This window comes from Drosophila virilis, chromosome 2 (genome assembly GCF_030788295.1).
Source record: "Drosophila virilis strain 15010-1051.87 chromosome 2, Dvir_AGI_RSII-ME, whole genome shotgun sequence".
Classification (NCBI taxonomy): Eukaryota; Metazoa; Arthropoda; class Insecta; order Diptera; family Drosophilidae; genus Drosophila; species Drosophila virilis.
Window position 1 is genome coordinate 20,226,871 of NC_091544.1, and position 12,895 is coordinate 20,239,765.

General features: G+C 40.8%; 1 protein-coding gene across 7 annotated transcripts in view; it reads left to right on the forward strand.

The window, feature by feature from the left end:
- Positions 1-12,895, forward strand: part of pros (homeobox protein prospero) — a 76,886-nt gene that overhangs the window by 38,820 nt on the left and 25,171 nt on the right. For all 7 annotated transcript variants that reach the window (XM_032434081.2, XM_032434078.2, XM_032434077.2 and 4 more), the window contains exon 3: positions 11,472-11,519. The gene's annotated coding sequence lies outside the window, so the exon portion shown is untranslated. The remainder of the gene's footprint in view (positions 1-11,471; positions 11,520-12,895) is intronic.

Below are 12,895 nucleotides of genomic sequence, written 5' to 3' on the forward strand. Positions count from 1 at the left end.
CGTTAGAAATTTAAATATTACCGTTGTTAACTTATTCACTTGTCTGTAAAACCTGTCTAGGATATAAGCTAGAGTTTATAAAGTCTGGACCGATTTGAACCAGAAATTTGTCTAAAAACGGATTAATTAATTAATAAAGCGCTTACAGCTTCGAAGCTCTAATAGGAAACAATACACTTATTTTAAAATATATAATAATATATAAATATTTAAAAATACATTTATTAAATTTAAATTATGTATGGCAAGCAATCTTGAATCACATATTTGAACAACAACATTTATTCGAACCGCGAGCCGAACCACAAAAAACCGTTTATTCGATAGCCCAATAAAGGAATCCTTACAGACAATATAAAATCAATTAGGCTTCTCAAATGTTCGTGATTTTGTTACTTGCACCTCACTCACGCGTTGCTCATGCGACCATCGCTAATCACGAGCTCTGGAGCGATAATCGCAGCCAAATTTGTTGCCGCATAAGAAATGCGTTTTGCTTGCCCCTGCCACTGATTTTGGCTAGAAATTAAAAAGCCGCTCGCTGCGAGGCCTCAAGTGGGCTGCAGCAGGCTCGAATGTCCTTGGCAGCAGCCACCCTTTGCGGAATGCTGTTGGAGTTGGGTATTGGGTGGTGTGGGTTGTCTTCTGGCGTTGCATTGCCGCAAATTGTTGCTTGAGCTTCAGTTCGTGCAATTTTTTAAGACTTTTTTATTTGCAGTTCGCTTTTTCTTGGCCTGACATTTTCGGGGTGTTTGTGCGCACCACTTTGGGGTTGCACATTGTCTACTTTTAGGCGCATACACGCTGCAAATACAAAGTAATGAATTGCGCCCGAGGGTGCTGGCAAACACAAGACGGCAATGAACTTGCAACTTACGAACAACCTACACGCCAGCCAGGCAGGCAGCCTGTGCTGCTTGAATATTAAGAAACAGGCAGGCGATATGCCTTAATAACGGCTCCTAAAGGCACCCGATCAACTTGAATAAGCCCCTGTTGTTCACGGTTTGCTTGCCAGCCCAATGCTTTCTCACCAGGACCTCGAGCATGGCGAGTCTGCCAGCTGGTAACCTGCTGCCCAAAAATTGTTTTCCCGAATCATGTTAAGCTATTTGCGTGCTGACCCATAGAGCACCTTGAACGATATGAAAAGCGCCTTGAAGCATAACCAATGCCGGCCAGCTAACCACCACAAAGCAAAAAGGAAGTAGTTGCCCATTTGCATGCAGAGACTTGAAACTCGGAGATCTCATTGGCGAGGGTGCACTTTTCACACGGTGCATTATGCGACCGCCTGGACTTGACGGGGAAAACCAAGGGTCGACAATAATTTTTAATAATTTCCTTTGTTTAAATGGTTTTTTCCTTTTACTTGATCGCAACAATTGCGCATGCATACAAATTCCCACCAAAGTGTACTGAGTCGGCAATTGAAGTGTTAGATGCAAAGATACAATTGCCAGCAAGTGGTCAGGCAGTTGCAGATACGCAGATACAAGATAACTTGATTGCACTAATTTGAATGCAGCACAGCCTCAACAAAAACAGTTCTCATTCCCACTGCCATTTAGTGCGACAACTGACAACTGCTTGGGAGTTGGGGAAGGGGCACGAATACACCCAAGCACCCAAAGTTGGTCAGCCACTATGCTGAAGAAAGGAAATCTAACCATTCGATACATTGAGCATTTGATGCTCTATTGAATATGCTTGCACTAAATTCTTAAAATATATTTATATGTTGAAAGGGTTTCTAAGCTCTTCTTCATACCTTACAAATGAACTGGTGATATTCCTTGTTAGTCCAATATAGGAACAATATTTGTATATTTTGTTATGAAATAAAACGGTTTTGGCAAATATATTTACTAAGCGCTGCAAAATGCATGATACAGTTAGCATTGTGCGTTGTGTCAGGGTATTTTATGTGGTACAAGTCTAGTTCCGCATGGGCCAATTGCTGGTTCCTTCTTTAATAGCTGCTGCTGGGAGAGACTGACGGACGGACAGACAGATAGAACTGAGCTCAACTGCTCTGCTAGGGGTTACTTCAATCAATTTCTGACAAGAAGTGTTAAATCTGCACTGTGGCACACTGTTTAGCTGCAATTGTGAGAGCTGCTGCTGCTGCAGCATTTGCTTTATTAGAATATCCGGCAGCTTAGAGGCAGAGGCCGACAGTATGTCTGCAATGGTTGCGACCGCGCTCTACATTGTCATAATTCATAAATCAACTAATTCTGAAGTCGTTGTGCTGGCAGAAATGCTACTAAAACAACAAATAGCTCTGAAGGCATCCACTTAATTGACACCACAAACGTTTTGATGGACTACAAAATCGGCCAAGTCTGGGGAAAAAATCAAATGACAGCAACAAAGTTCACTCAACTTGTTGTCAAAAAAAAAAAAAAAAGTAAAATAAAAAAAGGTTCTCAGGCCGCAAAGGGTTTCAAGTTGCCTTAATGAACCGCAAGCCGAATAAAGAAATAAAGAACAAAAGGTCAAGTCTAAGAAGTGAGTGGACAAGTTGCCCCAACAAAAGTCAACTTAAGTGCTGTAAAGTAAAACAAAGCCTTGGAATTGACGAAAAGCAAATAAAGGAAATGTCACGGCGGTTGCTCGCATTTCCTGCGAAGAAGAAGCAGCCGCAGTTGCACCTGAAGAAAAAGATGAAGCAGCAGCAGAAGTAAATGGCTGGTTTTCAATTACAACAAACAAGATTTCCAAGATGATGATGATGAGTCTCTGGGACGCTGTTAATTAACCGTGAAGCGTTGCAATGCCCCTGACACCTAGCCACACCATAGACATAATGGACGGGACGGACCTGTCGATGGACGACAAACCCCTTAAAACTGGCCCAACTGCAGACTAATGAACATTAATGTTAGTGTTAGTGTATTGTGTAATGTCGCGACTTGAATATAATGTGCAATGAAGCAATGCAAGGCCAGCACATGGGCGGCTGTGGGGTGGGGGTGCGACTGGCAACAGGGGTCAGCCATCAGCCGGATGTGCTCGTTAAGTGCAGTGCGCAAAGCCTTTGACTGCGACTCGAACTGAAACTGGTCTGGACAGCGGGACAGTTGGGCTCGGGGTGCAGTTGCCAGTTGAGTTATGAGATGCCAGCTGACGAGGAGCTGTCAGAATTGTCCACTGGCTGTTGTTAAAGTTGATTCACTGAGTCAGAAATCTGCCCTCATATTGAGTCGTTTTATAGCACGTGTTAAACTGTTGCCCCCTGCCACCAGCTGCTGCCCCATTGCAAAATCATTTTCCACAAATTTAATTTCATTAATGTGCTCAGCGAAAATCCTTTTCTTTTCATTTTTTTTCGCCCGCTGCTCTTCAAAGTTCTCTTCAAATGTCAGCGCATTCGCGAGCAACTAAATTATCATAATGAAGCCGACTGGGCGACTTTGCTCTTTCAACTACTTGAGTTGGGCCCCAGGTCGGCTCCCCACTCCGCCCGTTGGCCACAAGTTGTCGCTGCGTTTATATTTAAGCTAAGCGTCCTTGTGCCTGGTCCCTGCTGCCGCTGCCGCTCCTCTCCCTGCCAGCTGACAGTTTTTCTTTTTAATGAAAATGTCACTTATAGCCGCCGAGAGTTTTTTTTCAAGCCGCAGGCCGAGTGCAAGTTTTGTTAATGTCCGCCCGCCTCTCCCGACCGCACGGACACTCGAGTAAAATGCCATTGATTTTCTGCAACAGCGCTGACCAGGATGCGCTTCCCCTCAAGCAGCTCTTTCAATACTAACGCAGCGCACATAATGAACCAAACTCCTGCTCAGCTCGATAGCCGGGCTGAGATTTAAATGCTTTGCTTATTGGCAAACTTTAAGCCCCAACAAGTATTCAGCTCCAATGCATAAATCAACATTCGCCCGGCTATACAAATAGTCCAGTTGACAGAATCTCCCATTGTTTGTCCAAGAAAATCTTTTCATGCCCTTTTAGAGGGTATTAACCATTTGTCATGTGATGTGCAATGCCTTAAGGCATACAAGTCTTTCAGTTTTTAAGCTATTATCTTGTTACTTGGCAGAGAAAAAGCATACCATAAACCTTAAATGTGAGCAAAATCGTAGCATCTTATCAATATAATTTACATCTTTAGAAGGAATTGATTAAAAAATAAATAAATAATTTCTTGAATAAGCCCAGCTACTACGAACTGCACTCCTCATATATCTTTAAGCCCGTAAGCAACAAGTCAGCAAGGGTATTCAATCTTCGATGTGCCACAGAAATTATTCGATCTTGTTATTAAATGCAAGCACCACGGGTAAAGGCTGTCGAATTGAGTCTGTTGCTGGAACCATTGAAATTGAATTTTATGCTTTACAAGATTTTATTGCGACTTCTTGACTCCGGCAACTGAATTTGTTATGAAAACATGCGAAGCTCCAGCTAGGAGCTCCTCTTTGCAACTTCGACTGCCTCTGATAGCTGTCAATTGAATTTTAATTTAATTGTCCAAGTCAATTTTCAGCTGTTTAGCTTTTGTCGAGCCATGCGCACGGTCGCCGCACTTGAGTTAAATTAAATTAAATGCAATCAATTTGTTTATACGCAGTTGCATTTAAATAAATTTACATTCGGTTCACACAAAGAGCTGGCCACGTCTCACAATTTCACAATTCAATTGAACATCGCCCCAATCCCTGCCCCCCAAATGCTCGATGAGTCAACGCTTTTTGCAGCATTTTCTGCCTGTTGATGGACTTAGTCATTGCAATGGACTCTTAATGACACCAAAGTGTGATATATATATACAGACGAATATGTACCCATGTGTCCATGTGCCCATGCCGTCACCTACCACATTGACCCCAGTGCTGATCGATCCGGGGGCCATCTGCAAGGCTCCTGGACATGCAAATGGAATACTTTTTACACACTTCTTGAAGGTATTATAATTTTGTCATGAAGTGTGTATGCATTGCCAAGTTCATATATCCATGTCCGTCTGTCTGCTTCTGTCTGTTTCTATGTGTCGCAATCGTACGAATCGCGCCTGTATATCATATAGCTGTAATCGGAACAATAGGTTTAAAATTAATTTCTTTCATGCAAATCTTAGCATGGCTCTTCCATAAGAGCAGAATTTTATCAGAGTTATATATTGGGAAAAATCCAAGCTAAGCTCAGCAATTACGATCATCACTTTTCTCCTCACATATCTGCAAACCATATCGTATATGAAAAGAAGGGTGTTTACTTTTCGACGATAGCCGTTCTTTCTTGTTCGTATTGGCAGAAAAATATAACAGATTTGTGCTAAACGATAAGCAACGGCGCAAAGGCGGGCGCCAAGAGTAAGTGCGGCGGGTCACAACCTCTAATTATTTGAAGGCATGACATGAAGTCATTTCTCTGCCAGGGATATCTATTAATGCTTGCCCACCGCCCAGCGCACACATGAAATTGAAACTTCAAATATTTGTTTTGGCTAAGAGTCCAAGGACTTGGACATGCGTCCTCGCTGCTCGAACGCGGTCCGCGGAACCAACACGTCTACCTGTCCAGACATTGCCAGTTGTTGTAGGTAATTTCCTTAATAACCCGCAGCCTATCACATTAACATATCTCACATTTGTCATAGAAATAAGTCAAACCCAAACGCCAATGCCCCATGGCACATTGCTGCTTACGCAACCCGCCAGGTGTACTCCCAGTTGTAGACCCCACACCTGATCCCGTCCCACTTGGAGGCGTTTTGTTAAGGAAGCTCGTGCCTGGGCAGCCTGGGCAAGGAATTGTTTATGCATATTAAACGTCGCTCACATGCGTTCGTAATTACACTAAATGAACATATTACGGCCAGCACACACGAAAATTGAATTATTAAGTCGCCTGCCCAGAGGCGTTGGCTTCGGACTTAAGTTAACAAATGGAATTGCGTGCCGAACTTCCAAGAAATTATACTTAACCAAACTTTATTAGCTTTACGGCTAGAGACCACAAAAAGTGTTGGGGACATATAAATAAAATAGCCTTGACCAATTATCAAAAGTACAGCTTGCGCTTGATTGCACGGAAATGTAAAACAAAAAATTGATCTACACAAAACTAACTTTTTGTCCGAGTCTTCCCATGGCTGTTATATCACATAGTGGTTCGATTTCAAATAGATTTTATGCGTATATTGAAAGCATTTTGGTGCCAGAGTCTTAGAGAAATTCATCTGCTGTTGCTTAACAGATAAATTTGTGGGTACTTAGCCATAGGTGGATGACTTGTTAGGATTCTTCCTCATCCTCTGAGGTTGAAGTCTACGAATTACGCTCCTGTTGATAACCAGAGCATAACAGCAATGTACAGATATAATATTTTCCTTTTTACTTTGTAAACATATAACATATTTTAGGTACTCATAATAAATATTTAATTTTTGTTTATAGCTAATAAAAGTTTCAGATTTTATAGTTTTTACGATTGTCAATAAATCGAAATAATAGCGTTTGAATAAGCCAAATGGTGTCAGGTATTTCCTCCAATTACTTTATCAAATAAACTTTTGTCCTCAATTGTTTTTTATCAGCCTATTAGCAAATTCATTTTGTTGTGACATTTTTTTTTTTTGTTTTCCATTAGTAGCCAATGCTCACAATTTATTTATCTCAAATGCTGCCTACTTTCTGTCATATACAATTAAATACCATTTCACAATGTGGCTCTATATTTAAACATTTTCTTCCTTCTAATGGTGTATTGTGTTCGAAAACAACATGAAAATTCTTTATATTCTCTGATATAGGTAGAGAAGGAAGTATTCGGGGTACTATAAACCAGATTTAAGCCGAGCCCACAATTTTTTGCATGCCATTAGCCGAAGCTTAAACCAAATTCGATCGTAAGACCCAAGTTTAAGAAACAGTATGCTAGGTTCATGAGTTTACAGGTGTCAAAATACTACGAAATTAGCCATCTTTATTTATATTGTGCTTATTTTAAGTATATTGATTCGTAATAGCCTCAGCAAGGGGATTCAAACAAGAAAAATACGTTACAAAAGCGAGCATAAGGCATATTAGTAGTCAAAAGGTGGCGATAAGTTCCTACAGAGCTGGAACTATGGTGGTGTGTGCCTTACAGTTCCATTGAGTGCGCCTCGCCTTGGGTTTTCCTTTACGCTTCGTGCTTATGCAGCACGTGGCGAAGGCAACGGCTGACAGTTGTTTTCCCAGAGCGTCTTCAAGACGCTGGCAGAGTGGGGTGACTGAGTCACTGAAGCGGCATCTGGCAGCTGGCCAGGCCGTGGAAGGTAGGGCTACCTTTGATTGTGAGTTAATTGAGGGAAGCGGCGGGGACAACTGGCTGCCACGCACCAAAGCGGATGTAAAGGAACAAATAAATCAGTGAGTCGGTGACTGTACCTAGTTTGTCATATGAAATATGAGCAAAAGCTGGAAGGCACAGGTATCAGCTTAGCTGTACCGAGGTGTGTTGGGTGGGGCACGTAGAGGAGTTGGAGTGTTTCTCTATCATTTGGTGTGCGCTTGAAATTGGCTTCGTGACGCTTATCGCGATCAATAAATAATATATGAGCAGAAAAAAGCAAGCGAGCGGGTTGCACACGACAGTAGAAAATAAAAAGTATCTGGCAGATACATTTGAGTAATTTGCGTCGTTAGCATTAGACAGAGAGGCAAATAATAATAATAAAAGAAAGTACGCTTGATTACAATGAAAATGTTTTTAATGCCACACACTCACACACCCACAACATACACATCTATATGTATATTTATAGTATCTGTAGTACAATACCTAGGCAGGCGGACAGAGAAAGATATCTGCATAGATAGCAACGCGAAAGGTAGCAACTACTAAACGTAGCTGAGTAGCATGGGACCATAAGAGACTATATAGACATGCATACACACTCACGCGTTAGGCGTGCATTTTTTTATTTTTATTTTTTTTTTTTTGATATTAAAAGCGCGATAAGCAACAGACACGAACCAACCGACAGTCATATATAGATGGCCGGACAAACAGACAGTACGGACATTCACGGCGTCGGACATCAGGTAATAGACAAAAGCCTCGCTACGGCGCCTGCCGCTATGCAACAAAACATTCAGGCAAGAAGCAGCGCCAAAGTCGACGCTGCCGGACTTTGCGGCCCTTTGCAAACAAGCACAATGCCAAACAACTTGGCCACATATGGCCATTTTTACAGGCACAGCTCTACGTGTGTGCATGTCTGCATGTGTGCATGTGTGTGGCAGCTATCTAATCAAGCACTGAAAGACAATAAAACCCAACAACACACAGCCACGACAAACAGCGACCACAAAAAGTGCTCATGTCTAAAACAATAACAAAAACAACGACAACAACTACCACAAGAGCAGCTAGAAATACCTCGTAGATATTGATACTCGTATGCTGAGTTAAGGGGGGTAATGGGGGGTAAGAGAGGGAGCGGGGATAAAAACTATAGCTAGCAACTTTGCGCTAGCTAAGTGCAATGGCTACACGGCAAACAAAATAAGCGTACAAATTGAAAAACCTCAGTCAAAATTCCAAATTTTAAACCATTATTTTACAATTTGTTAGGTTTTTCACTTTTATAGTTTTCTCAACTAATTTTATATTAAATTGTTCATCTAGCTATCCCAAATATTTATAACAATTGAGCGATAGCATTAACGCTTAGCTTGTTCGCTTGCAATTCTCAACAAGTTTATGCGTTGAAAAGCATGCAAGGCGTTTGCGCCTCCTGACGATAGATGATAAATAAATAGGTCAAAGAAAAGGCAGCTCTTTTTTTGCCAAACCTTATTATTTGTTTTTTATTATTCATATAAAAAATAACCAACATTGATCTCCAGGCGGCCAAGCATGCTATTAATGCATCTATTATCTAATTGTTTCACTTGAGTGTCACATTTTCTGCCAGTGTAGCCAGCTAGATGTGACAGTGACTACGACTATTGGCGTTGCTCCACTTGAGAGCTGCTGAAAGTTATTGATATCTATAGAGCCGCCATATGGCGACTAAATAGGTATCGCGGCTATAAAAGTATTTTCATGTAGTCAACGCTATCTCAATATATCTTATCAGCATATCACTGCGCTTGGCTGGAAGGCAAGAAGCCCAGGACAAAATACAAATAAAAAATATATAAATTATAGCTCAGACAAACAGCTTGATTAGCAGATGCAATAGCCAGTTGTATACGGATACCTCCAGTCAATTCTCTCCAACTCGAAACAATTGCATTTTATTGCAACCTTTTGCCCAATTTTGCGAACAAACTTTTCCCATAAACATTAAAATCTTTGCCGACAAGCCCGAACCATAAAGGACATTTTCTTTAAGCATAATTTTCGCTTGAATTGTGCCACAAAGTTGTTGCAGCCATTTGGCAGTTCTAGTGGAAACAACTGCCAGCAAAGTTTTGCCAGCATTGCGAATCTAATGCTAATGTGCAGGATTAGCAGTTGCTGTGGGGAGCCAGGGGTAACGGGCATCTCTTGTGCAATTACACACAAACAAGTTGAAAGGTGTTTTAGGAACCTTCGGCAACTTCCGCTAAAGCCCAAGCAGTATTTGAGAATTTGGAGAATTTCTTTCAGGTAACGCTTCGAAATCGGAGCCCATGCGTTCTCTCTATATTTTCAAATGTCAACCACCACCAGGCAGAAGCCAAAACGCCCCTTCTGGGTTGCCGCTGGTTCGCCTTGCTACGCTGCTTGCTTCCTTCGATCATCGTCAGCTTGTGGGCAGGCGCATTGAGGCATAGACCGAGTCGAGACCGATTCGAGTCGAGTCGGAGTCGGAGTCGAAGCCGAGTTGAAGTCCCACTTTATGTCCAGGTGTGCACTGGGCTCGTGGCTGCCGAGTTGTGGCACGTACTTGTTGTTGTTGCTTTTGTTGCCTGTCATGCGATCACGATTGTGATCATCATCATAATCATCAGCTGTACTGGGCTGTGCCTCGCACACATATAGGGGCCGCCTGGGGGTTGAATGAACAACACAGCCTTCTCACTCACTCTAACTCTCTCTCTCACTCTCTGTCTCTCGCTTGTCTCTCCATGCTACATTTTTGCTGTGATTTCTGGCAGTTACAACAGCTAATATAAGCTGCTGTCGTACTATATATACTATATCTTGTTGCTAAAGTTCTTATACAATTCATTAAAATCTATATCAAATAGCCATATTTGAATCAATTTGGCGATTTGCTGTCATCATTTTTGGGCCCATCAAATGCTTCATAAACTTTTTTAACGGATTTTAAAGTCAGTTGACCGTAACGCAATTGCGTCCACATTTCTGTCCAAGTGTCGCCAGCTAGCCGAACCAGCCAGTCGGCCGGCCAGTTAGCCAGCCGGCCCAACTTGAGCCAAAGCATATTTTAATGATGACACCCGGCCAAAATAACAACAACAACAACAACAAAAGCAAATGAGCAACGAGAGGAGTGGAAGGAGAACACATGGCCGTGCCACACTTTGTACATTTTGTAGGTAGCAGGCGGCAGGCAGATATGATGGTTACATTACCGTGTGCCGCGATCTGTGAAGGCACATTCCAAAGCACGCTTTGAGATACATTCGCCCTGCGCACGACACACACACACACACTATCAAAAATGTCAGTGTGTGTGTGCGTACATGCAAAGTATGTAAACATATTATAGAGACCAACTTTGAACAGAATAACAAAAACTTAAATTTAAAACGACATTTTATAGAAGCAGACATTTCTGGTACTCTTTAAAGGGCATGCTGCAAATAAATTTTACTATTATTAATATTTTTAATAACATTAAGAATACTATAACATTAACATAACAATTTGAACTTTAGTTATAAAGTGATCAACTCATATAAAATGTATTAATATATTGTCAATCATTTTAAATATCCATATAATCAAATTGATATGATAAATAGAAATCAATTATTTGGCTATCATTTTTAGATACTGTTATAATATAATAAAGGAAATTTCAAATTTCGAAATTATAAATTTTCATTGCGAGCTTTTTCACTTTTGTTCCATTTATTTAAACCTTATCGTATCGTAAATTCTTCAACCTTAAAACCCTAAGACCCTAAAAGAAATTTAAACAGGCACTTTTTCTGCTGTCTTGCCTGGCAAGTCCTTTGAAAAACTCTACAGCAGGGTGTCTATAGAAGTGTGTTAAGGTCGTAATTATCTGCGCTGCTGTCGCTTGATGTTTGTCTGTTGTATGTAGGTGGAAAGTTGGTAGCAAAGCAACTCACTTTGATCCTTAGTGTACTATCTAAACTATGAAAGGGGCCATATGGTACTTTTGGGTTGCGCTCTGAGGGTTGGTAGTGCGCCCATAGATCAATTGAGCAACTGAAGACAGCATTTGCACTAGGTGCATTGAACTTTAAATAGGATATTTAGTTTTATATATTTTTTTAATGGTGCGTATTTTGTGTTAATCAATATTCATTTCATTTTTGCATTTCTTACAGGAGGATCTATGATGAACGACGGAGAAAAATAAAAACGCTTTGCTTGTGGTAAATATGCTGCTTAAATATATATATTGACGCGTATTTCTAGTCTAGAGATCTGCAGCGGCATTTCTGCAGCTCCTATCCCAAGCCCAAGTTAGATCCTTGATATATACCTACATATAGGGGTGGCTCTTGCCGATGCCTTGCAAGCTGCACGCTTGCCAAGTACAGTCCCTTTGAAGAACCAGGACACGGGCCCAGGCAAGGGGCACAGCACTCATAGGGGTGGGGACGTAGTTTTTGTTGACATTGACTTGGGCAACGGACCACGGGCAACGGGCGGGTTGGTTGCTCTGCTCGCCTCGAGAACTGCATTCCAATGCAATTAGATGGCAAATGCGACTTTGTTGTCATGGCAATGCTTTAAAACGGCGCCTCCCGTAGGGGAGGATTCGGTTCTTGGAAAACTGCATATGGCATTTATACAAATACATACAACCACCAGTTCCATGAGTAAAACCTACTTTCTCCATATACAGTTAAACCATAAGTTGTCAGTTAACAGACAGTTGGAAAGTCTGAATCGCAAAATTATTTTTTTGAAGAGCTTGACAAACGTATCAAGGATGTAAATCCATTTACTAAAGGTAGCAAATGTTAATTTTAAATAGTCATCCTAATTAAGTTTTTAAATTAAGTTAAAAATAATGTGTAAGCATTAGAAGGGGGGTACAAAATTTTATTTGTAAAAAGAAATGTATTAGAAATTATAATATAACGCTTTTTCTCCCAGTTAGTTAAAAAAAACGTATAGGTTTTTCCCAATTTTAAAAAATTTAAAAAATCTGTCGAAAAAGTAATAGATATATTTCACAAGATCACAAGAATCCTGAGCCTTTAATTGCAGTTTAGTAAACAACTCGTAGCTTAAAAAATATAAAATTTATTATGTGTCGAAGATGAACAACTTAATTGTTCCCGCTTTCGCCAAATCAGAATAAAAAATCTCGTACTTTTTACTACTCTCTACAGATGAGAATGAAGTCTTAAGCTCTTGTGCATATGCGATTAATTTATTCACCATGTAGATATCGAAAACTTCTACTCTTAGATACAAAATTCGAGACTAGAAACGCCCCTCAATCAGTGCCAGTTTGACGCATTGTGTACTGCCACAAAGTTTCCCAGTTCCAAAGTTCTCTTATTGATTATTTTGATGTGCTTACGCATTCGCTTCGTTGGGCATATGCAAAAGTATCTGTGTATCTACATAAAAGTATCTGTGGCTATACCGAAAGTAAGTCAAACTTGTTTATCAGCATAAATATAACACACGTTATCTATATTTATTGTTCACGTATGTGGTAGATATGATAATTGGGTGGATGAGGAGAAAGGGGTGTAGCGCACAGACACAAAAAGAAGTTGCCAGCTAAATA